The sequence below is a fragment of the Erinaceus europaeus genome, chromosome 6 (genome assembly GCF_950295315.1).
Source record: "Erinaceus europaeus chromosome 6, mEriEur2.1, whole genome shotgun sequence".
In the NCBI taxonomy this organism is placed as follows: Eukaryota; Metazoa; Chordata; class Mammalia; order Eulipotyphla; family Erinaceidae; genus Erinaceus; species Erinaceus europaeus.
In genome coordinates this window covers 10,244,409-10,272,012 of record NC_080167.1, presented here as the reverse complement: position 1 = coordinate 10,272,012, position 27,604 = coordinate 10,244,409, and the positions used below count along the sequence as shown (strand labels likewise).

The following is a 27,604-nucleotide window of genomic DNA, read 5'->3' as shown; positions in this document are numbered from 1 at the left end:
AATATTCTGGGAACCGGGCAGTAACACACTGGGTTGAGTGCATATAGTGTAAAACTCAAGGATCCTGGTTCGAGCCCCCGGCTCCCCACCTGCAGGGAGGTCACTTCACAAGCGGTGAGCACATCTGCAGGTGCCTGTCTTTCTCTCCCCCTCTCTGTCTTCCCCTCCTCTCTCAATTTCCTTCTGTCCTACCCAGCAACAACAACAACAACAATGGAAAAAGATGAGTGCCAGGAGCAATGGATTCCTAGTGCAGGCACCGAGTCCTAGCCATAACCCTGGAGGCAAAAAAAAAAAAAAAAAAAAGGAAAATACTCTATAAGTGTTATCATCATCCTTCAAACAAGAAGCAAGAGGAGAAGGAGAAGGAGGAGTGATTTCACTGTTCCAGGATACTTTTACATTCAGATAGAGAGATGCCACAACATGGTGTGGGGCTGTGAAGCCAGGCTGCACTCATGGTGATGAAGGCGCCTTTCCTGGGAACTCTCTCTCTCTCTCTCTCTCTCTCTCTCTGACTTTCCCTTAAATTGTTAATCTTATAGTTTACATCCAGTCACTTTGTTTCTTAAATATTGTATTTATCTACTAATGATAGAAACAGAGAGAAAGGTATGACAATAGGATGGATAGGTGGATGACAGATAGATAGATAGACAGGCAGATAGATAGAGACAGACAGACACACATACACACTAGAACACTGCTCAGCTCTGATTTATTGGTGGTGCTGGGGATTGAACTTGGGACCTCAGAGCCTCAGGCATGAAAATCTTCTTTGTAAAACTGTTATGCCATTTCCTCAGTCCCTTTAAGTCAATTTTTAATGGAATCTGAAACATCCTTACTCATGGCTAACTCAGAGAGAAAGCCCGAGGCAGAGGGAGAAAGGGAAAGACACCAGCACACCAATCAACCGAACTCCACTGCAGTGGGGGCCAGTCTCGAACCTGGGTCCTGTGCGGGAGGCCTCAAGTGCACCACTGGCCCTAAATGGACTTCTTATGCTCCTCTCCAAACTCTGCAACTCTCTTCTGGGAAGCCTGGCTCCTGGGTAATGCAGTACACAAACAGGTGGGCACACACAGATGGACATACACAGGAGCACGCACATCTGCACACACACACACACACATGTGCACACGCTCGCCTTCCACGGTGCACTAGACCAGGTCCCTGGGATCCCCCCAACACACACACACACACACAAGCTCCAGAGTTCAGCTCAGTTTTCAGGTACTTTACTTTGCAAGCCAATCCGTAAACACGGACATTACTGAAGACCAAGTCACAAACACTGGCACTTAAAAACTAAGGGAAGGGGCTCTCAAGGCTCACAGTGTCCTGATTCCACCTAGTCTCTCTCTCCCTGAGGTTGTTTTCAAGGCAGCGCCCCTGAGGGATGCACTGCCAGATGGCAGGTGACTGACTGTACCACCCCAAACCACAACGCACATCTCTCCTCCCCATCTTGACAGCTGGTGACATGGGCAGCTTAAAGTCACCCTGGAAACTGATAAAGGCTCTTCTTCCCCCAGACAGCTGAGTGTTAAGCCTTGCCACATTTCTGCATGATTCCTACACACACACAGAGTGTAAAGCGCAATATAAATATATTCCCCCTCAATATACACAAAATGAGACAGCTATACATCATCTAGGAAGTGTGTGAGTGTGTGTGTGTTTATGTGTGTAGAAATAATTTGCAGCTGTTTCTTTTCATGTGTATTAAGGGTATATATTTAAGTTTATATGTATTTACATATATACATAGTCATATATACATATACATGTCTACACACACACACACACACACACACACACACACACACACACTTTGCTGGGTTTCCTAAGAGATCCTGTGAGCCACCAGTGAGGACTGGTACCTTTTAACCCACTAACCCTGAGGAATCCCCTTAGGGAAACTGAAGCCACCCCCCCCCCCAGGAGGTGAGTGGCCTGGGAGTCCATGTGCCCCCACAGTTCAAGGTCCCCATAGTTCTCTGGTTCCACACTGCCTCCCCCTGTAGGCCCCGCCAGGCACCACTGAGAAAGCTAGAATTCAAGGGGGGAGTGGGGGCAGCCCTAATGAGGGAGGGCAGGAGTGGGGGCAGCTGAAGGGCCTAACAGGGTCATTAGCAATTCACATAATTAATTAGACAGCAGGGGGACCAGGGCGGCTGGCTAGCCATTGATAAGAATGGCAGGGGGCCTATTCCCCAGGGGGCCCTTTGGGGTTACCACAAGCAGAGCTCAGTGGCCCCCCTCCCTTGCCAACAAGCCCCCACCCCAAACCTGCTTAAATATTTGATGCCAAATTAAAGCCTCACTCTGACTTTATGAGCCGCCACTGAGAGGGAGAGGCGTCTGCAGCCCAGGCGCCCACCACCCCCTCCATCTCCCAAGAAGCCCCCCAGCCCCCCGACCCCGAGCAGCCTCCTCCTCCATCAAGCCCTGTGCATTAAGGCAATTAGCACCAGCCCACTGGCGCCAATTAGCAGCCGATAGTGTCTCTGTTCTGCAGAGGGGGCGGCGGGCGCCGGTGTCTCCAGCCGCCTTCACACTCAATTACATTAAGTGGAGGCTCCGAGCTGCGGTAGGTGGACAGTTGCTGGAGTAATTGTGTCTTCTCTCTGCTGCAGGTGATCTGCTCCTGGCTCCCAGACTGACTCCTGGCCTTGTCCACTTTCATCAATATGCACTTCCTCAACAGGCAGGGTGGGGTGGGGGGCCTGCCTGTTCCTGGATCTCAATCAGGACATGGGCCATTCATGCAGTCTATCATTCATTCATTCATTCATTCATTCATTCATTCATTCATTCAACAGATAACCACACCATGTACCTGCTGTGCTTAGTTAGAAGCCACCACTGCTATATCCTTGGCAGCGCTCAGTGTCAAATGAAAACACAGAATCCCATTGATCCAAAATTATTCAGGGGCCAGGGAGACAGCGTCATAGTTCTGCAAAAGCCTTTCATGCCTGTGTTTCTCATTTAAAGAAAATGAAATAATAATACTTTTTAAAAATTATTCAGGACCTGCCAGCTGGCTCACTTGGAAAGGTTCCTACTTTGCCATACCTGGGAGCCAGGTTCCAGCCCCTGAGCCTCCAAGACACTGAGGGAAGCTTCCATGCTATATGGTCTTTGTCTCTCTCTTTCTCTCTGAAAATATCAGCCCCAAGCAGTGAAGTCCAGGTAACTAACAAAAATAAAAAGCAAAAAAGCAGACTTCAAAATAATAGTAAGAGGTTTAAATTAAGTCTCGGTCAGTTGGAACACAAGGCCTTAGCGTTCATGCACAACAGCTGTGGATTTTTTTTTTTCCTTTTTTTTATTTGATAGTACAGAAACAAAATGAGAGGGGAGGGGGAGATAGAGAGGGAGAGAGACAAAGAGATGCCTACAGACCTGTTTCACTTTCACCACTTGCAAAGCTTTTACCCTGCAGGTGGGGACCAGAGGCTTCAACTAGGGGCCTTGTTACCTTGTGCTTAGCCCCACCCCCAGGCCCTGTTTTTTTTTTTTTTCTTCGTTGCCACCAGGGTTATCCTTGGGGCTCAGTGCCTGCACTACAACTCTACCACTCCTGGCAGCCACGTTTTTTCCTCTTTTTTTTTTGTCCCCTTTTTTCATAGAGACAGAGAAATTGAGAGGGGTGGGGGTAGACAGCATAATTTTTACATAATTTTTTTTTACAAAGAGACTCTCATTCCTGAAGCTCAAAAATCCCATGTTCAATCTCCCACACCAGTATAAACCAGAGTTGAGCAGTGCTGAGGAAGGAAGGAAGGAAGGAAGGAAGGAAGGAAGGAAGGAAGGAAGGAAGGAAGGAAAGAAGGAAGGGAGGGAGGGAGGGAGGGAGGGAGGGAGGGAGGGAGGGAGGTGGAAGGAGAAGAGGAGGCAGAGAGGAAGAAAGAGACACCTGCAGACCTGCTTCACCATTCTTGGAAAAAGAGAGAGAAAGAGAAAGGGAGGGAGAGAGAGAGGGAGAGGGAGAAAGAAAGGGAGAGGGAGAGGGAGAGGGAGAGACTGAGCCTGAGACTGCGCCTGAGCCTGAGACTGAGCCTGAGCCTGAGCCTGAGCCTGAGCCTGAGCCTGAGCCTGAGCCTGAGACTGAGACTGAGGAGACCAGAGCTTAGTTCTGACAATATGAAGGTGTCAGGAATTGAACCTCTTGGGCCTCAGGCATGCAAGACCTGTGCTCTGGAGCCCAGATATGTCTCTCACCTTTCCAGTGCAGCTCCAGGCTTAGAGACTCGCCCAGCCCAGGTTCCTTCCTGAGTGTGACATTTGCTGACACCTTGATTATTCAGCTCCTAGGAGGGGAAGGTCCAAGGGCCTTCAGAAGGAAGGTGAATGCCCTGTGAAATGACTGGGGATTACAGCCTTCTTTGCACAGGGTGGTGGGGGGGGGGGAGGGTTTGTATCTCTAAGTGCTTTCTGATGGCTTCAGAGCTAATCCCAGGTAGAGGCCAGAGGCCTCCAACCAAAGTCCTTGGCAAGCTGAAGCTGGAATCCTGAGAAGCTGGCCAGGCCGGGGCCTGGGAGGGCAGAAACCTGCCTGAAACAAGGCCTGCCTTTTGCTTACTCCAGCAGCTGCCCCTGTAGTCCCCCAAACGGCCACCAAGTCACCTGGGCTTGTGCCCCCCCCCCCCCCCCCGTGCACACCTGGCCAGGTAGAGAGATGAGAAGAAACTCCCCTGCCCTTGGGCAGTGTGCAGTCTGGCTGGGAGAAACTGAGGCACAGTGGGGAGAAGGGTTGTAGGGAACTTGTGGTTTGCCCACCATCTGGGATGAGCCCCTGGAGTTATTCATCCAGGACCCAATGGACATCACGGTTGGTCCCTGCATCACAGAATTGGCAGGCTGGAAGAGACAGCCTGGGAGAGGGGTCTGTGAAAATGAGGTGTCCAGTCCTGCTCACCCCACACTTCCAAATTTCATTCTCTCCTATGACCCCTGGACACACCTTTCATCCTTCCAAACCCCAGTCTCTCAAACTCTGACCTGCAGGACTGAACCCTTAGCTTCCAAGTCATTTGGAGAAAGAATAAAATAAGAGAGCCCATGGGAGACCCAGATAAATAGACAGAGACAACACACACATAGATGCTGTTAGCTATATCACAACATGTCACATGGGCACGCCACTAAACTTCGCGTGAACCACACCTCTGAATGAAGGCAGTCCAGCCACCTTTCAGGGGAAGAACTTGAACTTGCCCCATTCCCACCCCCTTTTTGTTTTCTATTGTTTCTAATCCAGGCCCTCCTCCCACTGGGATCAAGTTTTCAATCTCACTGTGGCCAGAGAGTGAGAGAGAGACACACAGAGAGTAGAGCCATCATTCACCATTCTATCACTCACACAACTGCCTTGGTGTCACATATGGTGCCTTCCTATGATGCCAGGGCTTGAGCCCTGGGTACAGTAAGGCACACACCATTCCAGGGGGAAGTGGGGGCTCAAACCTGGGCCCTTGTGCACTGTAACATGTATGCTCAACCAGGTGCACCACCACCTGGCCCCCTAAATAGATAAGATTTCGGACTCTTGAGCAAGAGGTCCTGAGTTCAATTCCTGGCAACACATGTGCCAGAATGATGCTCTGGTCCTTTTTCTCCCTCTCCCTCTCCTTCTCCCTCTCCCTCTCCCTTCCCTCTTGAGCCCCCTGATTCATTTTACAAATGAGAAAGAATGATTTTGTAAGATCAGTGACTTGGCCAAACCACTTACTTGGCCACGAAGGCTACAGCCAGCACATGAACCCAAGGAGGAATAGACTACAGAGTCATTTTATTCTGAAAAGTCCTTTTCAGGCCAGGGACATAACACAGAGGTTTCCACAACAGACTTGCAAGCCTGAGACACAGAGGTTCTAGGTTCAATACCCAGAACCACCTTAAGTCAGAGTTGAATGGTCAAATAGATAAATAAATAAATAAATAAATAAATAAATAAATAAAGCCTTTTTCAAGGGTCAGGCATGTAGTTCAGAAGCAGAACACACACTCTGTATGGATGAAGATCTGGGTTCAGAATCACTCAGCACCAAGAAAGAAAAGGCCATTTGGGTAAAACTATTCAAGATCTAGATGAACAGCCTCCAACTTAAATGGGGGTGGGGGTGGGGGGAATGTTTGTCCTCTGCCAGTACTGTGGACAGAAGCACAGCCCTACTTCTGGGAGAATCATTTAAGGTTTCTAGTTTCTTCTCTGTGAACTGGGAGCAGGTGGCCAGGGACACTGTTTCTCTTAATCACTGGGTTAGGTCCAGTCCACCCAGATGCAGATGTCAAGAAGAGATTAAATAGATGAGGGCTTTTAGGAAGGAAAAAAATGACTGATTGATTGATTGATTCATTCATTCATTCATTCATTAGTTTTAGGAAAGAGAGAGATGGCACAGCCCCACTCTGACATATGCTGTGCTGGGGATCAAACCCAGTGATTTCAAAGGACTTGCATGTGCTCTACCCTGGGCAGGGCAAAGATCTATGATTAATAATGATCATGATAATAATAACAGCAATAATAATGATGATGATAATGAGGAGAAGGAAGAGAGAGAGGCCACCAGAGCATCTTTTCTGGCACATGTATTGCCAGGAACTGAACCCAGGACCTTGTGCTGGAGAGTCCAAAACCTTACCCACTGTGCCACCTTTCCAGCCTCCAGTACAAGGACATTTTAAAAGAGGCTGGTGAGAGGAAATTGAGAGGATGCAGAGGAGAAATGGAGTCTGACCTGGGGAGGAGAGAGGGAGAGGGACACTGGCTAGACTCACCTGTGTTCTGCTGAGGCTTCCAGGAGGTGCATTGGGCATGGGGAGTGGGGGGTGGGGAGCTGCCACAGCAGTCCTGGGTCTGCCTCAGTGTCCCACACAGTTCTATGAGGCATCCATGCTGAGTCCTTTGCAGATGGCAGCAGGTCTGAACACTCAGGAGGGCAAACAGTGTGAGCTGTGAGCATGGCTGGGCATGTGGAAACCCAGTCCCGTCACCTGGTCTGGCCACGTCTGCATGACTTTCTGGTACAGAAAGGACTCTCCTTCTCTCCAGTTGCATTTGAAATGCTCCATCCTGGCTGGAGAGAGCCTGGCTTCACAGGTAGAGAAGGAACCAGGGGAAAGCAATTGTGTGTGGTCCACTCCCAGTCCTTTCCGGAAGGTGGCCTTTCTGAGCTTGGAAACAGGCAGCCCATGTGGAAAATGGTACCCTGCAGCTGGAAGGGGAAGCCTCAGGTGCTGGCACCCAACACCCTCCCCCCTGGGCCCCGCCTCACCCCCAGCTGCATAGACAATTAGTTGGACAATCCTTGCTAAAGAATCTCAGTGGGGAGCTCCTCCCTCCTACCCACTCTGTGCCTCAGTTTGCTTTCCAGTCCAAGGGTTAAACAGCTCACCCTGGGGTCGGCGGCGGAGGGTGAAAAAGGGTTCACAGGAAGGTCAGAGAGTTGCCACCAGTGTTACTGACAGACTAATTCACCAGGAACTGACAGCATTCAGAACCAGGTGCCGCACTGTATTTGCAGAGACAGACAGCAGAGGGGGAGCTCAGAGAAGGGCAGCAATTAGCTGCAGGTCAGATGGGCTGTGTGGGTGACAGAGCCTAGAAAGGAATTCCTGCCTGGCTTCTCAGAGTGGCTCAAGGGATCCTGGGTTCAAGAGCTGACCTGCTCAGGAGTTCTCAGGGCACTGGGAACCTTGCTTGCCAACCTCCACGGGTTCTGGGGAAAGTGGGACTAGCGAAATGACTAGAGGCTACTTGAGAGGAACAAGACTAGCGATCGCTAAGGCATATTCCTTCTGGCCAGGAAGCATCATCAGACCTCTAAATCTAGAACCCAAACTCTTTCAGTTATTTTGTATTAATTCATTCATTCGTTCATTCACTCATTCATTCACTCATTCATTCACTCATTCACCCAGCTGCTTATTCCATTCAAGGTGATGGACAGCTGTGACATAGGGTGCAAGGTGGGAGCTACCTTGGGCAGGAACCCTTTCACCATAGGGCGTCTCTCTCTCTCTCTCTCTCTCTCTCTCTCTCTCTCACACACACACACACACAGAGAAAGAGGGGGAGAGAGAGAGAGGAGACACAGAAGAGATATCTTTGACACAAAGAATTTCAGCCCTCCAGGACGTGAGCTGTTCCACCTATTATGAGCTGTGGCATCTGATCATAAAGCCCCAAGTTAAACCAAAGGGCAGACTAAATGGGGCACCTACTCCCCCAGGAAACAATTTTGAATGCTGTAACCTCTAGCCCAGTCCAGCCTCATAAACCTTCCAGATCCTGCCCCCTGCCCCCGCCCCCACTCCCACCCCCACCCCATGCCAGAGTCCCAGAAACCCATATTCCTCTGAGTGGCCTTCTCTGAGTGGCCTTCTCTGGAATTTCTCTCTTCTGCCTTATGTTTTCTTTATTCATAGCCCAGGCTTTCTGTCTCTGCTTTTCCCTCCCTCTGTCCCTTAATACTTGGCCTGACCTCTCCCCCCACTCTGAGGCTTTCCTCCCTTTGCTCAGCTTCCTGTCACAGGAACACAGGCCTGTCACACACTCAGGTTCTGTGTGTCCAAGTGTAGATTCCCACCCTGGTTCAGCACGTAGCACTCGCACCCTATCTCCCACCTGTAAAACCATTTCTGTGACACCCACCGCTCACTTCCCACCCTGGGAAGCACTGATATCGCCCCCACGCTGCATACAAGAAAAGCTGTAGCCATTGAACAAGCGGCTGAACTGGGGTCTCTGCAGCTAAGAGGGCGGGAGTGATTACTAGAAGGAGGAATCAATCCTGTTTTTGTCAGAGCTTGTTAGCTGTCAGGCACTATTTCTGATGCATAAGACGCCCTCGCACTCACTCCTCAGCACTTTAAAAGTGAGCCCAGGCAGAGGAAAACTGAGGCTCAGAGAAGTTCAGTCTCTTGGCCAAGGTCACACTTCCCTGTTTCCACTTCTGGCCAAGGGCTATCCAGATGGCTGCTGGGCCAAGATGCCCCAGTTGGACAAGATCTTGGCGAAACTTCCACCCCCGAGGGCCCTGGAGAGGGAGCTGGTGGGCAGAGATGCCCCAATTCAATCCAGTTGAGCTTCTGTTCAGCCTTTGCAAGAACTCCAGGCTCAAGGGCAAAACACTGGCCAACTCCTAGAGCCCGGGCAAGGACAAAAAACAATTAATTAAGACTGAAAGCAAGGCAGGGGCCCCGAGCACTGCCTCCTGCTCTTGCATGTCCCATTCTTTGCAAACATCCCCAGTGGGGCCTTCAAGAAACCTGAGGGCACCCAAGACTCTCAAGTTCAAGTCGAAGAGGACCTCGCCCTCCCTGGGACGGCCCTCGCTTGCTAGGCATCAGTCAAGGCAGGAAGTGAAGTCTAACACCACAGGGCATCACTGCCCCTTGCTGGCTCATGATGGACGGATGCCCTGTCACCCTGAGGGCTCTGGGCTCCACCAGAAGGCTCATCGTGGCCAAGTGCTGGGCTGAGAGGAGACTCAGGGAGACACAGTGACTCTTTCATTGAGTCTTCCTCAAGACAGGCTCCAGTTCTGCCTTTCATTCATTCTCAAGCTCTACTCTCAGTTACTTGTTGCACTAGTTTCCCCAGATGAGGATGATGGCAACAACAACAATAAAAATAATAATAATAAGTGGGGCTGGGTGGTGATGCACTTGGTTGAGTGTGCACATTCTCATGTGAAAGAACCTGGGTTCAAGCCCCCACTCCCCACCTGCATAGGGAGGGGGACGCTCCACGACTAATGAAGCAGGTCTCTTTCTCTCTCCCTCTCTACCTTCCCCTCCCCTCTCCATTTCTCTCTGTCCTATCCAATAAAATACGGAAAAACAAACAAACAAATGGGAAAAAATGGCTGTAGGAAGTGTGGATTCAGAGTTCACCTAGTCCCAGCTATAAATAATGATAATAATAATGTTTTATTTCACACTTCCCTTTTTTGGTCCCAGAGCTCCAACTGGCCCAGTGAGAGCTAAGTAGATATTTGCTGCAAAGAGCTCTGGGAAAGCACTTTCTTTTCCTGACAGAAATGGGGATAGACATGGCAAGTTGAGACCATTTTGTCCCCCTTAGCTGGGAAGGCAGATGTCATGCCTGGAGGCACAGCAACCATCAAGTGACCATGAGGCATGAATCATAAAGAGACATAAGCTAAGAAGCTCACAGGGGGACTTGCTGCAAAAGTGATGCCAGTGTCCACCTCCCTCTGGTCATCTGGTTATTTAAGGAGAATAAGCTGCATCGCGTTTGCACACAATCTGCTCTCTCTGACTTCCAATGCCAGGGCTGGAACAAAGCAAAGCTGTGCAGTCCTGCTTGTTGAAGTCACCAAGTGTGGGTGTTGTGTTTGGGAAGCCCCAGGAGAAACTGAGGCAGAGAGCTTCTGGGAGGAGCTACAGGGCTGACCTCTTAGCAGTGGAGAGTCAGCTGCTGAAGTAGGGTTCAACCCCTGCAGCCAGGTCCTCCTGTAATCCACTGAGAGGTCTGACTTCCCAGTCCCACTCACCCTGTCCTTCTGTCCCCTGTAAGCACAGCCCCAAGGCCACTGCTGAGCCTGGACCAGGCCTCCACCTGCATCCTGTACGAGCTGGTCACTTCCCGAACCAGCTCTAGGCTTCCCCTCCAGCTGGCCCCACTCGCCCACACCTGCCCAAGGGGGCGCGTGCCGGCCACCAGCCTACACGGGGCACCACCTCCTCATGTCACTTCATTGTTCCGAGTTGGCAGTGGCTCTGCAGGGAACACTGGGGGGAGATGGAGCCATTGATCTAAGCAGCCCTCTTCTGGGGAGGGAGAAGGAGGGGAATAGACACTTTAACTGCCGTTTTTTTTCTCTTAGTTTTCCTCTTTCTGTCACCAGGGTTATCACTGATGCTCGGTGCCTACACACACACACACACACACACACACACACGGTGACTGCTTCTGGTGGCCACTGTTTCCTTTTCTTCCTCCCCCCTGCTCTTTCTTTTTTGTTTGATAGGACTGAGAGAAATTGAGAGGGAAGAGAGAGACAGAGAGGGAGAGAGAAAGGAAACACCTACAGCCCCACTTCACCACTTATGAAACGTTCTCCCCTGCAGGTGGGGACCGGGGGCTTGAACCTAGGTCCTCATGCATGGTAATGTGTACCCCAGCCAGTACCCACCCTTAGCAGCCTTTTAACCAGTGCCGAATCTGTGCCAGTTATTTGAAGGCTGCTCCATGTGTGTCTCTTACCCGGCAAACCTGCCAGGTACTGAGAAACTAGTACCTGATCCAGCATTTGACCGCAATTCCCAGAGGTTCAGAGGCCAGTTGAGAGAAGAGGTTAAGGCCACAAATGGGGGTGCATCACCCCATGTTCACAGGACAAGGTCACTGGGAGTTGGGCTTTGCCTGGCTGGGGGGATCTAGGGACTATGCTGCCAAGAACAAGACTTTGCTCATTTTCAGTGTCCTAGGTCCTTGGACAGGGAGGGGGGGGGGCGGGGGAGATGTAATGTTCTCTTACTTGGGGAATCAAAGCAGTTGTCCTTGACGCCCCAGCCTGAGAGTGAGTCCAGAAAGGCTCTACTTGCAGAGAAGTGAAATGGACTCAACTGCCTCATCCTGTGCCCACAGGTCACACACTCCCTAGAGGCTGCTCCCGCTCAGCAACTACAAGGGACAAGGACACTATTGGCCCAGAGTCCTGCTGGTGGCAGATGGCTCGAGGATCCCATGGCTTAGTGGCCCTGCAGCCCTCTTTCTTCACCCCATCCCCAGTCTGCCGCCTGGTCTTGAAATGGACAAACAGTTGAACACAGAGTGCAGAGTCTCCTGACTCACCCTATATAGGCATTTTAATCTGTGTGCCCAGTAAAGATTCGTATTCCCTCTGTGATATAGAAACAGATAGCCTGAGTCTATATTTCCTCTGTGCCAGATGGGCCTCACAGCCATCAGTGACTACAGCTACCTTACCTCCTCCCTCCACATTCCTAAGCAGGACAGCTAGGGAGGAATCTAGTCTAGGCAGAAGAGATAAGACCTCCTGTATCCAACTAGCATCAGGGCCCAAGATCATGTGCCTACAATGTGCCAATATCTGCATTCTCTTTGTAACCAAGATGTAAGACTAATAGCGAAAAAAATAAAAATAAAAATAGACAGTCAATAGGAAATTCACAACTGTTGGTATACTTCTAAATTCTGCTTATAAGACCTTCTGTTTTGATCATCACATTAGGTTCGCTTGTATTACTTACGATGTGGTCTATTTACATAATCACTGTTTTACCTGGGTCCCACCCTGGCTGCAGTGTATTGGTTTGTTCAGTGCAGAGAACTTCCTGGAGAGATTCAGATCTCTCACCCACTGGTGTATTAAACTCCTCTCTGTTCCCCACACCTGGTTCTGGTCTCATGTTTGGGGATGATTTCTGCAACAGTCTCCCTGTTTTTTCTGTAAGAGCTTCTCTCAACACAATGTCTTCTCGGACATCAGAGGCCCTAACCAACCCACAGGGCAAGGACAAGCCAAGTCCCCCTGGGCCACAGCTCTAGGCTGCTTATACCCCTCCCCACCCAGTCTACAGCAGGCATACCCTGCCCTACAGTGCTCCTGGACCTCCCCAAGGTGAAAGCCAGCCTCAGGTCAATGGTACGAGTCAGCCCTCTCGACCCTAGTCTGTTCCAAGTCCTGAGGTCCCCAGTGTACACAGGTGGAGACCCGCCTCCTGGTCTATGCATCCCAATTCCACCCCTAACCCACCACCCCCAGGCCTGGCACCAGGAGCTTGGGAAGAAGACAAGACGGAGATCAGAGAATGAAATGCCAAAGGTGCCATCCACACCTGCTGCCATTCCCATCTGGCAGACCCAGGGCAGAGGTGTCCAGCGGCATTGGAGCTGGTGCCCTGGGCCTGGAGCCTGAGAGCAGGAGAGCTGCCCTGTCTGGCTTCAAAGGCTTCAAGAAGGGTTACAAGCATCTGTGCTGAAATGTGACTCCAGGCTCAGCTGGAAAAGCTTGCCAGGCTCCACCCAGGACTCCCCCAGGAAGCAGCTGGAAGCCAGCTTCCAGGCGTCACCCCCAAAAATAATGACAAGAGGGAGCACATCTGTAGAGACAAGAGACAGGGAGAATGCTGATTGGCTTGTCGAGGAGATTTTATTTTATTTGTAGTAATTTGCCCTGGGGATTGCCTACTGTTCTTCTGCTAAAGCTGGAGTTTGGTCCAGCCCTTTGGAGAGGGCTTGGGGTCTGTGTGTGGGGTCTCTGTTTGCAGGCCACATCTGTTCTAGAATGTTGATGCCATGCCTTTTGGTCAAGGGTTGTAGACTTTTGGTGACAAAGCCAGAGAGTAAGCATTCAGGCTTGTAGGACAAACAACAACTCCACTCAGCCCTTGAGTGACAGCTTCCACAGACAGTGCATGCATGAATGGATGGACCCCTTCCAATAAAACTTTATTTGCAAAAATAAGGGATTTGGGCCAGCCTTCACATAGCTGGTCTTCTCCAGCTCCCAGCAAGCAGAAGCCTGGACACTGGGAGAAAGGAGTGGAATAGGGTGCCTTGGTGCATGTAGGAGGCCCACAGGTACATCCGCCACTCTAATAGGAACAGGAAGAGAGATGTGGCAGAACTGCAGAGGGGAGCCATGATGCTGGGACCTGGGGTGCAAAGTGCAAAGGGCACAAGAGACGAGAGGAAACTCTGAGAGGCTTCCTGGAAGAGGCAAAGCAGAAAGACTGGGTAGGTATTCATTCTCCAGGCATATTCTCTTGTGTCTGGTTGGGAACTCCAGGTATAGGGAGGAGAGTGAGAAGGCTTGAGAAAGAGCTTGGTGTGTGTGTGTGTGGGGGGGGTGGCTGGACCATGGGGCATTTCCCTTTGAATTTATTTATTTATTTTAATTGTTCTTGCTTTGGTGTGGCTTCTCCAAAATCTGAGTAATTTGGACACCCTAACTTCCCCCAAACTAGGGTCTTGCTCCAAATCTGAAGGCCCACCACGGCGTGTTTTCCATTTTCACGTATTAAGGGAGGGAGGAATATGGGCCAGAGTTTGTTCCCCACATGGTTGAAAGGTTTGTCATACATAAACTCAACAAAGAACAAAGAACATTCTCCTAACACATGATTTTCAGGCATTTTAGACTTTATTCAGTGAAACTGAAAACACCCACATGTTGGAGTATACGTGGGCCAAGAGAGAGGGAAAGAAAGGACCGAAGAGCCCTTACAGGATGGCAGGTCTACCTAGGCAGAAGAGAGAGAGAGAGAGAGAGAGAGAGAGAGCTGCACACACAGTTGTAACTTATAAGCATCCAAGCCTTGCCTTCACCTTTTCTTTTTTTTTCTTTTTTATATTTATTTTTCCCTTTTTGTTGCCCTTGTTGTTTTTTATTGTTGTTGTAGTTATTATTGTTGTCGTTGTTATTGGATAGGACAGAGAGAAATGGCGAGAGGAGGGGAAGACTAGATGGGGAGAGAAAGACAGATACCTGCAGACCTGCTTCACCGCTTGTGAAGCAACTCCCCTGCAGGTGGGGAGCCGGGGGCTTGAACCGGGATCCTTCCACCAGTCTTTGCACTTTCCTCCACATGCACTTAACCCTCTGTGCTACCACCTGACTCTCACCATCACCTTTTCTAAGCCCCACCCACACCTAGTTTACCACTCCCATTTCCTGTGCAGTAATCGCCTTCCCCCAGGCATACAAGGTGCCTGGGGAACATGTGTTCTGGTGTGATGCAGCAGTGTCTGTGTTCGCCCAGGTACTTCCTGTCATTTCTGGCCACAGTACCACAGAAACGTTGCAAGGAGGTTGACGAAAATGGGACCAGGCTAGGAAGCCCTAAGCCTAGCTCCCAGGTCCCCTCCACCTGCCAGCTGTTAGCCAGGGAGCTTTGATGAAGTCTCATCTCCTCTCTGTGCCTTGGTTTCCCTCCCTGTAAACTAGGGCAAAGAGTCCCTCCTATGCTTAAATTTGGTGGAAAAGCAACTTAACAATGTTGCCGGTTAATAATAACGGTTAATAATGCTGTTATTACCTTTAATAGTTTTATTAATTTTGAAGGAGGAGTTGAGAGGGAAGGGGGAAACAGGGAAAGATACACACACTCATACATCCCTGTTCCACAACTCCTGAAGCTTCCTCCCCCACCCCCCACCCCCGCAGGTGAACCCAGGTCCTTGAGCACTGTGGTTATTATCAGGGATCATCTCCCTCCCCCACATGCCGGGTCCCTTGTAGAAACCTTTGTCTGCAAAGAGCTCAGCCAGCCAAAATGACCCCCCAAGAACCTGTTCCAGCAATGAGCCTTCCAGTCCCCCCACCCCAATGTCTGTTGTTACCCCAAGAGGCTGGGAGGGAGGAGAGAGAAGCAGCAGCCCTGCCCAGGCTGGAAACAGGTGGCAGTGGGGGGAGGGGGGGGCAGCGGAGTGTGGGAGCTTGTCACCTCCAAACAAAAGTGGCCTTTCATCTGATCCACTGCTGGGGAAGAGAGGACTCACTTCCTCCTGCCCAGGGGTTTATGAGAGTCGACAGCAGAGGCGAGAAAACAGCCAGCTCTCAGTGCACGCTCAAACCATTACAATCAATTTAGGTAGCTCGCGGGCCAGCAGACAGACTCCGAGCAGACTGGATTCTGTTACTAGGAGGGGGAGGGCAGGTGGGGGGGGTGAGGGCAGGTGGGGGACCTTCTGGGAGGCTGGAGCATTTGGCCTCCCTCCGATGGGTCCCATTATGACTGCAGGCTGGCGCCATTGCTGGGCGGGGGCTTGCTACCAAATGCGAGTGTCATCCCACTGCTTCTCAGGGAGTAAGGGAAGATGGGGGCGGGGGGCGCCAGAGTTAGCTTAACTCCTGCGGTCTCGCAGACTAATTGCTCACGGTGGAAACACGCCTCAAAGTGCTTTGGCCTCGTCAATAAGAGGGTATTAGATGCCTTCCATTCCGCGGACCATTGATCTGTTTCCTCCGTGGGCCCCCCTCTCCTGGCTCGGCTCCCTGAGGCCCCCACACACATACCGCCCCCAACACCGGGTGCTTCTGCTGCTGATGACTCATTCCTTTTTTTTTTTTTTTTTCTAAAGTGTTTTCTAAGCGTGTGTTTAGCAAGAGTGGTGCCTAAGTGCTAATTGTTACACCACAGATTGATTGGCGACGTGATGGCTTGCCAAGTTCCTCTAGTCTCCTGGGGTTGGTGGGGGGAGGAAGGATGAGGAGGGGCCAGGAGGTTGGTGGGGCAACGGTGGTTGCAGAGAGGAGGGGGAGGAGAGGGGAATCCTTGGGGCCTGAGTTTCCTCCTCCTGAAGCTGGGTCATTCTGGCAAGGAAACTGCTCCTATTTTTTTTTTCTTTTTTTTTGGGGGGGGCATGTGGCAGAGGTTTCTAACCTCTACCAATGTTATTATTTTCTGCCTTGTCAAAATGGCAACAAGGGGGCTGGGTGGTGGCGGTACAGCTGGTTGAGCACACAGGTAACAGTGTACAGAGGCCAGGGTTCAAATACAACATGGGCCCCCAGCTTCAAGAGAGAGCAAACGGGAAAGCAGTGCTGCAGGTGTGTCTCTCTCCCTATCTATTCCCCTTCCCTTACAATTTATCTCTGTCTCTATCCAAAAATAAATAATGAAATAAGTTCAACAACTACATTTTACAATGAAATCAAACAAAAATAAATTCCAAAATTAAAATGGCAAAGATTTAGCTACAAGCTGTGGGTCTGATGTGGCTGCAGCAGGAAAGGCAATGAAAGCATGAGCCCAGGCAGGAAGGTGGTGCTCCCAAGAAAACCTCTGGGCACTTCCCCACCCCCACTCCCAGGCCTGGGTTCAGGTCCCTACGGGTGCTCAGACCTCAGGCATGTGCTAGAGCCTCCTGCCTCCCTAGCCCAATCCTGTTCTTTATCAATTACTTATTTGGCCCCAAGTTCTCTTATTAACCTATGTGTCCCTTCACAGGCCAAACTACCCCTGGACCAGCCCAAACAGAAGCAAAAACTAAGTCTGATAGTCCAAGTGGCCAAACACACCCATCCAAAGAGATCTCTGTGTGCCGATATTAACAGCAGCACAATTTCTAATAGCCAAAACCTAGAAACAACCCAGGTGTCCAACAACAGATGAGTGGCTGAGAAAGTTAGAATCTAGGTACACAATGGAATACCACTCCACTATTAGGAATGATGGATGCACCTAATCTTGGATGGAGCTTGAAAGAATCATGTGAGTGAGATCATCCAGCAAGAGAAGGATGAATATGGGATGACCTCATTCTCCTGGGCAGAACTTAAGAAACACGAATGAACGGAAAGGGGAAACACAAGAAAAAGCTGGGACTGGGTTTGGTGTGTTGCATCAAAGCAAAGGAATCTGGGGAAGGAGGGGAGGTGGGAGAGGAGGTGGCTTTCAGGTCCTGATATACAATGGTGGGCCTGAGTTGGGGGTGAGAGCATCTTGCAGACACCTATGATGGTGAGATAAGAAATCGTACCCACCAACATGGCAACCTCTCTCTGTCTCTCCAACGTCCCCTTGCTTCCTTGCTCTCAGAGCTAAGCTCCCTCTCTGGATCCCTACAGGAATGGCCACGTGTAAAGACCAGCTCACCACTGGACATGAGCCCAAGAGACACCTTCTGGCCTGTCCTGTCCAAAGTCTCTATTTCATGATAGAGTTAATAGGGTTCCAGGGTCTCGCCTAAACCAAGAACCAAAACCCAGCTCTCTAGACTCTTCTGTCTACTACCCTGCCCTTGGGGGATGGGCAGGAAGCACAGGTGCATATGGTGGTGACAAGACTCAAACCCAGAGAGACACAGGAACCAGGGTCTCTATTCCAGAGCAAACAACACACATATAAACAGCTATTTAGTAGCTACCACCATGGGACAGACAGGTAGACTGTGAGCTAATAATGTGTTGGTGAATGAGTTATCTATTGGTATGTGATAGATAACTCCCGGATTGAGTAGTTTAGATAAAAATAACAACAGCTTCTGACTGTCTCTGTGGACTAGGAAGCCTAGCTGCGAGAGGTTACGATTCAGGATCCTGTGCAAGGTTGCCATCTAGGATCTAGGCATTGGTTGGGCCTGAAGCCAGCAGAGGACTGAAGAGGAGACTGAGAACTGACTGGCAGGGCAGCCCACTCCCAAGGTGGACACCACGCTCACTGGAAGCCTCAGTTCCTCCCAACTGGACCTCGGCAGAACCGCTTGAGCGCTCTCACAAGATGGCCGCCAAGCAATCCAAGAGAGGGTAAAGATGGAGGCTCTTCAGGACCCTCCAAGGTCACTTCACAGTATCTGGCTGATAAACCAGGCCAGTCCAATTCCATATGAAGGTGAGGGAGGAACCACACAAGAGCAGAAATACCAGAGATGGGATCACAGAGGGACGACCTGGAACGTGGCCGCCATGGTTGGTGAACACAGAGATGGGGGATGGTGTTCACCATGATGTTTACCACCTCCTGACTGGTCACATGCCAGTGGGACATGGCGGAGAACACAGGCCACAGAGAGCAAGCCATGGAGTCACGGTGTGCCTTTAGGAGTGATAATAGCAGAGAAGACCCCACAGGCTCTCCCCAGACTCCTCACCACTTGTCAGCCAGGCTTCCAGTGTTGGACCAAGTTACTGAGATTTCAGTAGCTTGGCCAACCTCCAGAAACCTCACCCCTCCTGCCCTCTCCGTGGATCATTTATTCCAACAGCCTGGCTATAAATATCCACTGAGTGAGACGCCTAGGTCCTTGGGCACCCTCCATTCCAACCCCCTCCCCCCCCATCTGCCTGCACCCTGTCCCAGCCATGCCAGCCTGCAATCAGTCTGCGATCTGAGCCCACTCTGCACACCCAGCACCACCCGGCTGCCCAGGCTGGTCTGCAGGAGAGCCCTGGCAGGCCCCCAAGATTTCTATTGTAAGTTAATGGCAGGGCAATTGGTTGTTAAAAAATGTTAATTGACACTAAATAGGTGATGTTATCCCTATAAGGGCAGCCCCAGGATCCTCTCCCTCTCCCTCTCCCTCTCCCTCTCCCTCTCCCTCTCCCTCCCCCTCTCCCTCCCCCTCTTCCCTCCCTCCCCCTCTCCCCCTCTCTCTCCCCCTCTCCCTCTCTCTCCCCCTCCCTCCCCCTCTCCCTCCCCCTCTTCCCTCCCCCTCTCCCTCTCTCTCCCCCTCTCCCTCTCTCCCTCTCCCCCTCCCTCCCCCTCCCCTCCCCCCTCTCCCCCTCCCTCCCCCTCTCCCTCTTCCCTCCCTCCCCCTCTCCCCCTCTCTCTCCCCCTCTCCCTCTCTCTCCCCCTCCCTCCCCCCTCCCTCCCCCTCTCCCTCTCCCTCTTCCCTCCCCCTCTCCCTCTCTCCCCCTCCCTCCCCCTCCCCTCCCCCTCCCCTCTCTCCCCTCTCCCCCTCTCCCTCTCCCCCTCTCCCCCTCCCTCCCCCTCTCCCTCCCCCTCTTCCCTCCCTCCCCCTCTCCCCCTCTCTCTCCCCCTCTCCCTCTCTCCCTCTCCCCCTCCCCCTCCCCCCTCCCCCTCTACCCCTCCCTTTCCCTCTCCCCCTCCCTCCCTCCCTCCCTACCCCTCTACCCCTCCCTCTTCCTCTCCCCCTCCCCTCTCCCCCTCCTCCTCCCCTCCCCCTCCTCCTCCCTCTCACCCTCTCCCCCTCTCCCTCTCTCCTCCCCCTCTCCCTCTTTCCCTCTCTCCCTCCCCCTCCCCCTCTCTCCCTCTTCCTCTCTCCTCTCCCCCTCTCCCTCTCTCCCTCCCCCTCCCCTCTATCACCCTTTCCCCCTCTCTCCCTCTCACCCTCTCCCCTCTCTCTCTCTCCCCCTCCCCTCCCCCTCTCCCTCTCTCCTCTCCCCTCCCCCTCTCCCCTCTCTCCCTCCCCCTCTCTCCCTCTCACCCTCCCCTCCCCCTCTCCTCTCCCCTCCCCCTCTCCCCTCTCTCCCTCTCTCCCTCTCACCCTCCCCTCCCCCTCTCCCTCTCCCCCTCCCCTCCCCTCTCCCCTCTCCCCCTCCCCTCCCCCTCTCCCTCCTCCTCTCCCCTCCCCCTCTCCTCTCCCCTCCCCCTCTCCCCTCTCTCCCTCTCTCCCTCCCCCTCTCTCCCTCATCGCCCCCTCCCCCTCCCTCTCTCCCCCTCTCCCTCTCCTCTCCCTCTCTCCCCCCCCCCTTTCCTTTCTTCCTCAGCCTGGAAGATCTGGGAGCACCCTGTGAGGTCACTTAGGCAAGAGTTTAAGGACCAAGGACAAGGTCACAGAAGTGACATCCTGGCTCCCATGGACAGCACACAGAAACTTGAGAATGACTGACACAGTGTGGTTGAGACAAGATAGGGGTGTGTGTGTGTGTGTGTGTGTGTGTGTGTGTGTGTGTGTGTGTGTGGTGGGGGAAGGCTCTCTACTTTTACAACCCCTAAGAAACTCTGTGGATCCAGGGGACTGTGGGGGAGTCAGATGTGCAAATGGAGGGATCTCCCTCATTCCTTAACCCTAAGTGTAGTGTAAGGACAAGTGTCCTTTCTTTGTGCTCTCTGTTCCCTGACTAAACAGAATAGAATATGCAATAAGGGAAGGGCATGGGGGCCCGGGGGCCTGGCAGTAGTGCACCAGGGTTAGCTCACATATATATCACTGTGTGCAAGGATCTAGGTTGGAACCCTCATTCCCCAACTGCAGGGGGGGTCACTTCACAAGAGGTGAAGCAGGTCTGCAGGTGCCTATCTTTCTCTCCCCATCTCTATCTCCCTTTCATGGTCCACTTCTCTCTGTCATCCTGTTAAATAAAAATAGAAAGAAAAAAAAATGGAAAAAATGACCACTGGGAGCAGTGCATTCTTAGTGCAGGTACCAAGCCCCAGTGATAGCCCTGGTGGGAAAGAAAGAAAGAAAAAAAGAAAGAAGAAAAGCCATTAATGACTAATAATAATCAGAAGAATCAGCTATACTCTTTTTTTATTCATTCTTTTCTTTTATTATCAGATAGAAACAGAAATCAAGAGGGAAAAGGAGGAAGAGAGAGAAAGAGAGAGAGAGAGGGAGAGAAAGATACCTAACAGCACCATTTTACCACTCAAGAAGCTTCCTCCTGCTGGTGGAGACCAGGGGCTTGAACCCACATCCCTGTTCATGGCATGGCCATATGTGCACTCAACCAGGAGCGCCACTGCCTGGCCCCAGATCACCTATCCTCTTGAGCAGACAAGAGGGAGACCTGGCCATTGTCCCAGGGAGTTTTCAGGGTCCCCTAAAGTCGGGGCACCCTCAAAGTAAAGCACCACAGCGGCGATGCCATGGCAAACTCGAGCTCCTCCAGGTCACCCCCAGGTGCCCCGTGACCAAGCTGCTGGCTGCCCTTGTTAGCTAGCTTATTTACTGATTGACTGGTTTTCACTGGGGCTTCCCAGCTGCTCTGGGTCAACTTCTTTCAGAAAGAAAGCAACAGAGGGGAAGACACCACAGCACTGAGGCTGCCCCCAGCACCCAGCACCCAGCACCCAGCACCCAGCATCCAGCATCCAGTGTGGTGCCGGCTGGGCCACGTGCACATCGAAGGAGGTGTGGCATGTGGGTAATCAAGCTCTGTGAACTTGTTTGCTCTGAATTGTTTGAGAATGACTTCTGAGCCTGAAGTAGCAAGAAGAGTGAGTGGTTCTCTCTCTCTTAGAGTGAGCTACCCAGAGGCAATAGCCATGGCAGTTGTCTCGGAGATGAGAAAGGTTAAGTGGCCCAGACAGCTGGGGAGGCAGGAAAGTCTAGGTTCAAAGGGGCAAGAAACCCCCACTGCCACCTCCCAGGCCAACTGTCTCCACCGCAGTCTGGACATCCAGGGAGCAGGTGCAAGGGAGAGAATTCCACTGGGTCCCAGCCTGCTCCCGCGGCTCTGAGACTTCCTGGGGTCCCTCACTCACTAGAGCCCCCCAGCACAATAGGCGCCTGACCACCCTGCCGTCTGGGTCCCCTGGTGCCTGGAGCCTGGCGTCAGGCCTTAATGGGGTGAGGAATCAACACCAGAAGCAGGGCTCAGGTCCTCAGGGCGACCTGCAGGCACCGCCTGGATGGGAGCCACAGCTGGAGATGGCAAAATGGATCCTTAGGGGCCTGGCGGAGGCTCCGCAGAGTCCAAGGGGCTGGGTGGCCGGCCGGGCTGCCACTGGCCCCCAAGCCTCTTAAAGGCCATTACGTGGTACCTTTGGTGCGAGCCGGAGCAGAGCGGACCGGGCCTAGTGGATCAATGGTCAGGGCTCCCCCCCCCCTCCACCCTGCCTGAGCATGATGTGGGCGCCAGACCCAGGACAGGTCCTCGGCAGCTGTCCGTCAAAGCCATGAAATATTCATCCTCTTTAATCTCCTTTGGGGACCTACCCAGAGACCTGCTGGGGCCAGAACCTTCTTCTTAGACTTGTAAAGGCAGGATGGAGGGACGGATGGGAAAATGGGGGGTTGGGGGGTGGGCCCAGGGCAAAGAGGCTGCCACAGACCCTGAAAGAGCAGCTGCAGTCTCTCCACCGGCCCCTCCTCCCAAGACAGCCTCCGACCCACCCTGCACCCCCGTGCGTGGCAGCACCCCAAGCTTCGCTTTCACGGGATTCACTGGCCACCTTGACGGTAAACCTCATCGACTTTGCTATCATCACTGGCACTTTGCTGCTCCTGGCTGACATTTTTCAGATAAGACAGAGACAGAGACAGAGAGGGAAAGACACCTTAGCACCAAAGCTGCCTCCAGTACTCTGGGGACTGCGTGAACCTGAGTCAGGGGACGTGGCAAAGCCGGGGCACTGTCCTGGTGAGCTATTTTTATTGACATATATGTGCATGTGTAAGAGTATGAGGAGATATTTTTTCTTAGCTTCACTTTAAGCAATAGCTTCTGGATAATCACAGTGCTAGGTTTAGTCCCCCCAGCCAAAAATAAATAAATAAATAAATAAATAAATAAATAATAATCACAGCAATAGCCAGGCAGTGGCGCACCCGGTTAAGTGCACATAGTACTAAGTGCAAGGACCTGCACAAAGACATGGGTTCGAGCCTCTACTCCCCACATGCATCACAAGTGGCAAAGCAGGTCTGCAGGTGTCTTCCTCTTCTAGCTCACCTTCCCCTCTCCAGTCAAATGGAAAAACGACCACCAGGAACAGTGGATTTGTAGTGCCGGCACGGAGCCCCAGCGAGAACCCTGGCGGCAAAAAAAAATTCACAGCAATATTAATATATTTGCTCTAACTATAGATTACTATGCCTATATAATAATTCATGCTGCTGTAAATTACTAGGTAGACTAAAACTTATGCATATGTGCATAGGCAGACCATCAAGGGGCATCTTGGCATGGACCTCTTATTTCCTACTCACAACACCCCCCCCAAGCAGATGGCATTATTATTGCTACTTTTATTCTTGTTCTTTTAATTATTTTCTTATTGCCACCAGCATTATCATTGGGGGCTCAGTACCAGTACTACAAAACCACTGCCCCTGGGAGCCATTTTTGCCTTTTTTTATTTTCTTTCTAATTTTTTTTTTTATTTGAGACAACAGAGAGAAATTGAGAGAGGAGGGAGAGATGAGAGAGGGAGGGAGAAAGACAGCCACCTGCAGACCTGCTTCACCAGTCACAGGTGCAGAAGGCAGTATTACCTCCAGTACAGAAGAGGAAATGGGAGTTCAGAGAGGTGTAGAGACTTGTCTGAGGCCACACAGCAGGTACAGGACAAAGTTACGCCAATCCTAAGCATTACAGTTACAAGCATAGAAAAAAAATTTTTTCTTTTAAATCACTAGTTCTTACGACATGCTGGTTAAATTCATGGTGGGGACTTTCCCCTTTTGCTTCTCTCACCTCAGTAAGCCCTGATGTTTTGTAATTTCCAGGCTAGAAGGTAAAGCTTTGGAAAAGAGAGTCTTGTTTATCTGCCTGGATCTAGGAAGAGCAGGGCTCCACCTAAGTGGCCCTTGAGAAGATCAGGATGAATGAGACCCGCCAGACACAAGAAGACAAGGATTGCGAGACACCCTAACACAAGCAATGCAGAGGATTTACATTCACAAACACAGAAAGCAAAGCAAATCACGATCTAGAGACGACCAGGGAACAGGAAGACTTGTGCTGAGCAGAGACAGCTTCATGTGAAGGACCTGAAAAAGTTCTGGGTGGTGACAGTCACACAAGAATATCAGCATGGGGGGGGGGGGCTGGGTGGTGGTGCACCCAGCAGAGTGCTCACCTTACCATAAGCAAAGCACCTGGTTCAGGCCCCCGCTCCCCACCTGCAGGGGGTAAGTCTGCAGGTGTCTCTCTTTTTCTCTCCCTCTCCACCTTCCCTTCCTCTCTCAATTTCTATCTCTCCTACCTAAAAAATTTTAAAAGGGAAGGAAGGAAGGAAGGAAGGAAGGAAGGAAGGAAGGAAGGAAGGAAGGAAGAGGTGGATAAAAAAAAAAAAGGCCACTGGGACAGATGGATTTGTCATGCAGGCTCCGAGCCCCAGCAATAACCCTGGTGACAATGAAAATAGAATGGAATAAGGAAGGGGAGGGAGGGGGAGGGGGAGGGACAGAGAGAGAAAGAGAATATGTCAGTGCGTTTCATGCCTCTGAATTGGACACTTAAAAAGACTTCAAATTGGGGCTGGGTGGTGACACACCTGGTTGAACGTACATGTTACCATGTGCAAGGACCGAGGTTCGAGCTCCTGGTCCCCATCTGCATGGGGGAAAGCTTTGCTGCAGGGCTGCAGGTGTCTCTCTGACTGTCTCCCTCTCTATCTCCCCATTCCCTTTCATTTATGGCTGTGTCTATCCAACACACAAAGATAATTAAAAAAAAAATCATCATAATATTTTTTTAAAACTTCAAATTGCAGGCAAGGGAGATAACATAATTGCCAATGGGATGTTATATATCTTTTACCACAATTTCAGAGAGAGGGAGAGAGAATGAAGCCCTTAGAGTCAGTCTACCTAGCTGAGACCTTGGCCTCACCATCTCACCTGAGCACATAGGAAACCCAACAGGGTGGGGGTGGGGCGGTCACTTAGTTGCCACCTGTGTGACATGGGACAGTGGTGGCCAGGGAGGTGAATTATCAGGGAGAGCACAGGACTGGCATGTGTGAGGTCCCAGGTGTGATCTCTATGATTGCATAGGCTGGGGCGGTGCTTTGGGCCCCTCTCTCTCTCTCTCTCTCTCTCTCTCTCTCATCGACAATAAACTCTCATGTAAAAGGGGCATCTGGGGTCTTACATCTTGACTGAGTTGCTGCCCACAAAGGCTCAGTGTCCTCCCAGCTGTGCAGCCCAAGTAAATTCCACAAGGCACATCGAGAGTGGGACCAATGCCACAGAAGGCCTCAGGTATCCAGGCGGCCTTGGGTGTTACTATCTCCAGATACTACCTGCCCCCACGGGGAACTCGTGTCCTGCCCCCCAGCTGCACAGACAGGCCAGAACTCCTGGGAGGTGGGGGTTTTCCATCTGCCCCCTCCCCCATCCCCCATTCCTCACCTCCTGCCCTAGAATCCCCACGTGGCACGTCTGCCCCCCAGGCTGGCCGAGAGGTCAGCCTGGCTGACCCGTGTGTGAGCCTTTGCAGATCACTGCAGTGAGGATGACTTGGGCGCCCCTCAGGTGCGGCCACCCCAGCTGTTGCCCCGGGCAGGTGGGCCCAGCCGGAAAGCGCCAGTACTTCCTCTGGTCCATGGGGTCAGGGATGGCAGCTAATTGGAGGATGCCGGGCTGATGCCTGTCTCCGGCTTCCTGCCGCCTGGCCCGGGAGGTCACCTCAGGCAGCAGGCTCCACTGCCTCCCGAAGGGGAGAGGCAGACAGCAGAGCTGGAGTGTCTGCCCCCTTCTGTCTGACTTGGGGACCGGGCAGACTCTGAGGCCCCCAGTCTGGACACGTGTGTTCGCTGTGTGACAGGGACAGAGCCTGGGTGCTTTTCCAGCCCTTTCCCAGCTCTCACAAAGGCTCTGTCACACTGCTCCACATGCAGATGGGTAAACTGAGGCTCTGAAGACAAGGGGTCACAGGGTGTCAGTGACAGAATCTGCAGTCAGCAGGGTACTGGGGAGCTAGGGCAAGCCCACGGGGAAGGGGTGCACTGGGGGTGCTTGACACCTGGGTGATGGCCAGCCAGGGTGCAGCCTGGTTGCCAGAGGCCCCTGAGGTGTGAGGGAGGCGGTTCATGACTCTGAAGGGTCAGGACCCAGTGGCACTTAGGAGAGGGGTCCCAATGCAGGTAGAGGCTGGTTCTAGCATGCTGAGTCAAAGCAGAGACAGCTGAGGGCAGGGAGACAGGGAGACGGGCGGTCCCCTCTACTCACAGGGGAAACTGAGGCTATGCCCAGTCCCAGCCCTCGGGAACTTACCATCTAATGGGAGAACACAGAGAGGAAGTGAGGAAGCAGAAGTGAGTGGGTTCCCATTTAGACAGTGAAATTGGGCTGCAGGACCCCCACTCCCTCAGTGGAGGGGGAGCCTGGGAGCCTCAGGGCAGACTGGAGCTCAGGCAGGGATTGACACTGCCACCTGGAGGCTGGATTTCTTCTTTTCCAGAAAGACATCTCTTGCCTTGGCTCTTGAACCCTTCAGCTGATTAGACTAGGCCCACCCGGAGAGCATCAAGGAGACTGAACTCTCTCCTCAGCTGAAGGTCGGCTGGCTGGAGGTGTCCACCACATCCTCAGAACCTCCTCAGGATGACACCCAGATCAACTTGCTGGGTAACTGGATCCCACAGCCCCGTCATGGGGATGTGGCATGTGTAGCACTCACCCAAGAGGCAACAGAAGGAGGGAGCAGAGGATGGGGCAGGCTGTCTGCATGCTGGTGAGGGGTGGGGGGGGTTGAGGGAGGTGGGACCTGTGAAGGAGGATCCCCTCTGGCTTCCTGTGAAGTTGAGGATCATTCCAGGAGGCACTGTAAGGGAAGAGCTGTCAGAACAGAGATGATGGGAGAACAGGACAATACTGGGGCATGAGTAGGAGATTAAGGGCAGGGTGCAGGTGTGGGCTGGGAGACTCCTGTTACAGAGGAAGCCCCGGAACTGAGCGCTGGGCATTGGGGTGCTAGTACATGGACACTGAAGTCATGAAGAGTTGCAGGGAGGACCCGGCCCTGAAGACCAGAGAGGAAGCTTCTTCCTAATGTGGCTCAGAGGAACTGCCACGGAGGGGAGGGGGGTAGAAGGAAGGGAGACAGAGATCCCCCAGCTCCCTCCAGACTTGGAGGTGGGCAGACAAGGGAGAGAAAACCTTCATCACCTGACAGGCGAGGGAGCAACAGGATACAAAGCAGAGAAGCAGGTTTTGCCCAAGGAAAACAAAGGACATGACACTAAGTGGGGAGTGGGAGCATCGAGGTGGGGAACCAAATCAGACACCCAGTGCCTCCCCCCACTGCTGGTGGGGTTCATACCTGACCAGGTGAGATGGTGAGGCCAAGGTCTCGGCTAGCTTGGTTGACTCTAAGGTTTTTATGACCCCCCCCCTCACTGTGGCAGGGAATGACATCAAGTCCTTCGTGGGGAAAGACAAAGGCATGAGTGGCCACGTGGTACAAGACAGGCCTTGGATTCCTCTACTTCCACCTGGCAAAAACCTAGCCTG

The 27,604-nt window shown here is 52.1% G+C and overlaps 1 long non-coding RNA gene across 1 annotated transcript; it reads left to right on the top strand.

Moving 5' to 3' along the window:
• The first annotated feature begins 13,506 nt into the window (after positions 1-13,506).
• On the top strand, positions 13,507-25,162 carry LOC132538992 (uncharacterized). The gene is made up of 3 exons (XR_009550311.1): positions 13,507-13,750; positions 16,966-18,929; positions 23,873-25,162. It is a non-coding gene; the product is annotated as an uncharacterized LOC132538992 (long non-coding RNA).
• Positions 25,163-27,604: the final 2,442 nt, after the last annotated feature.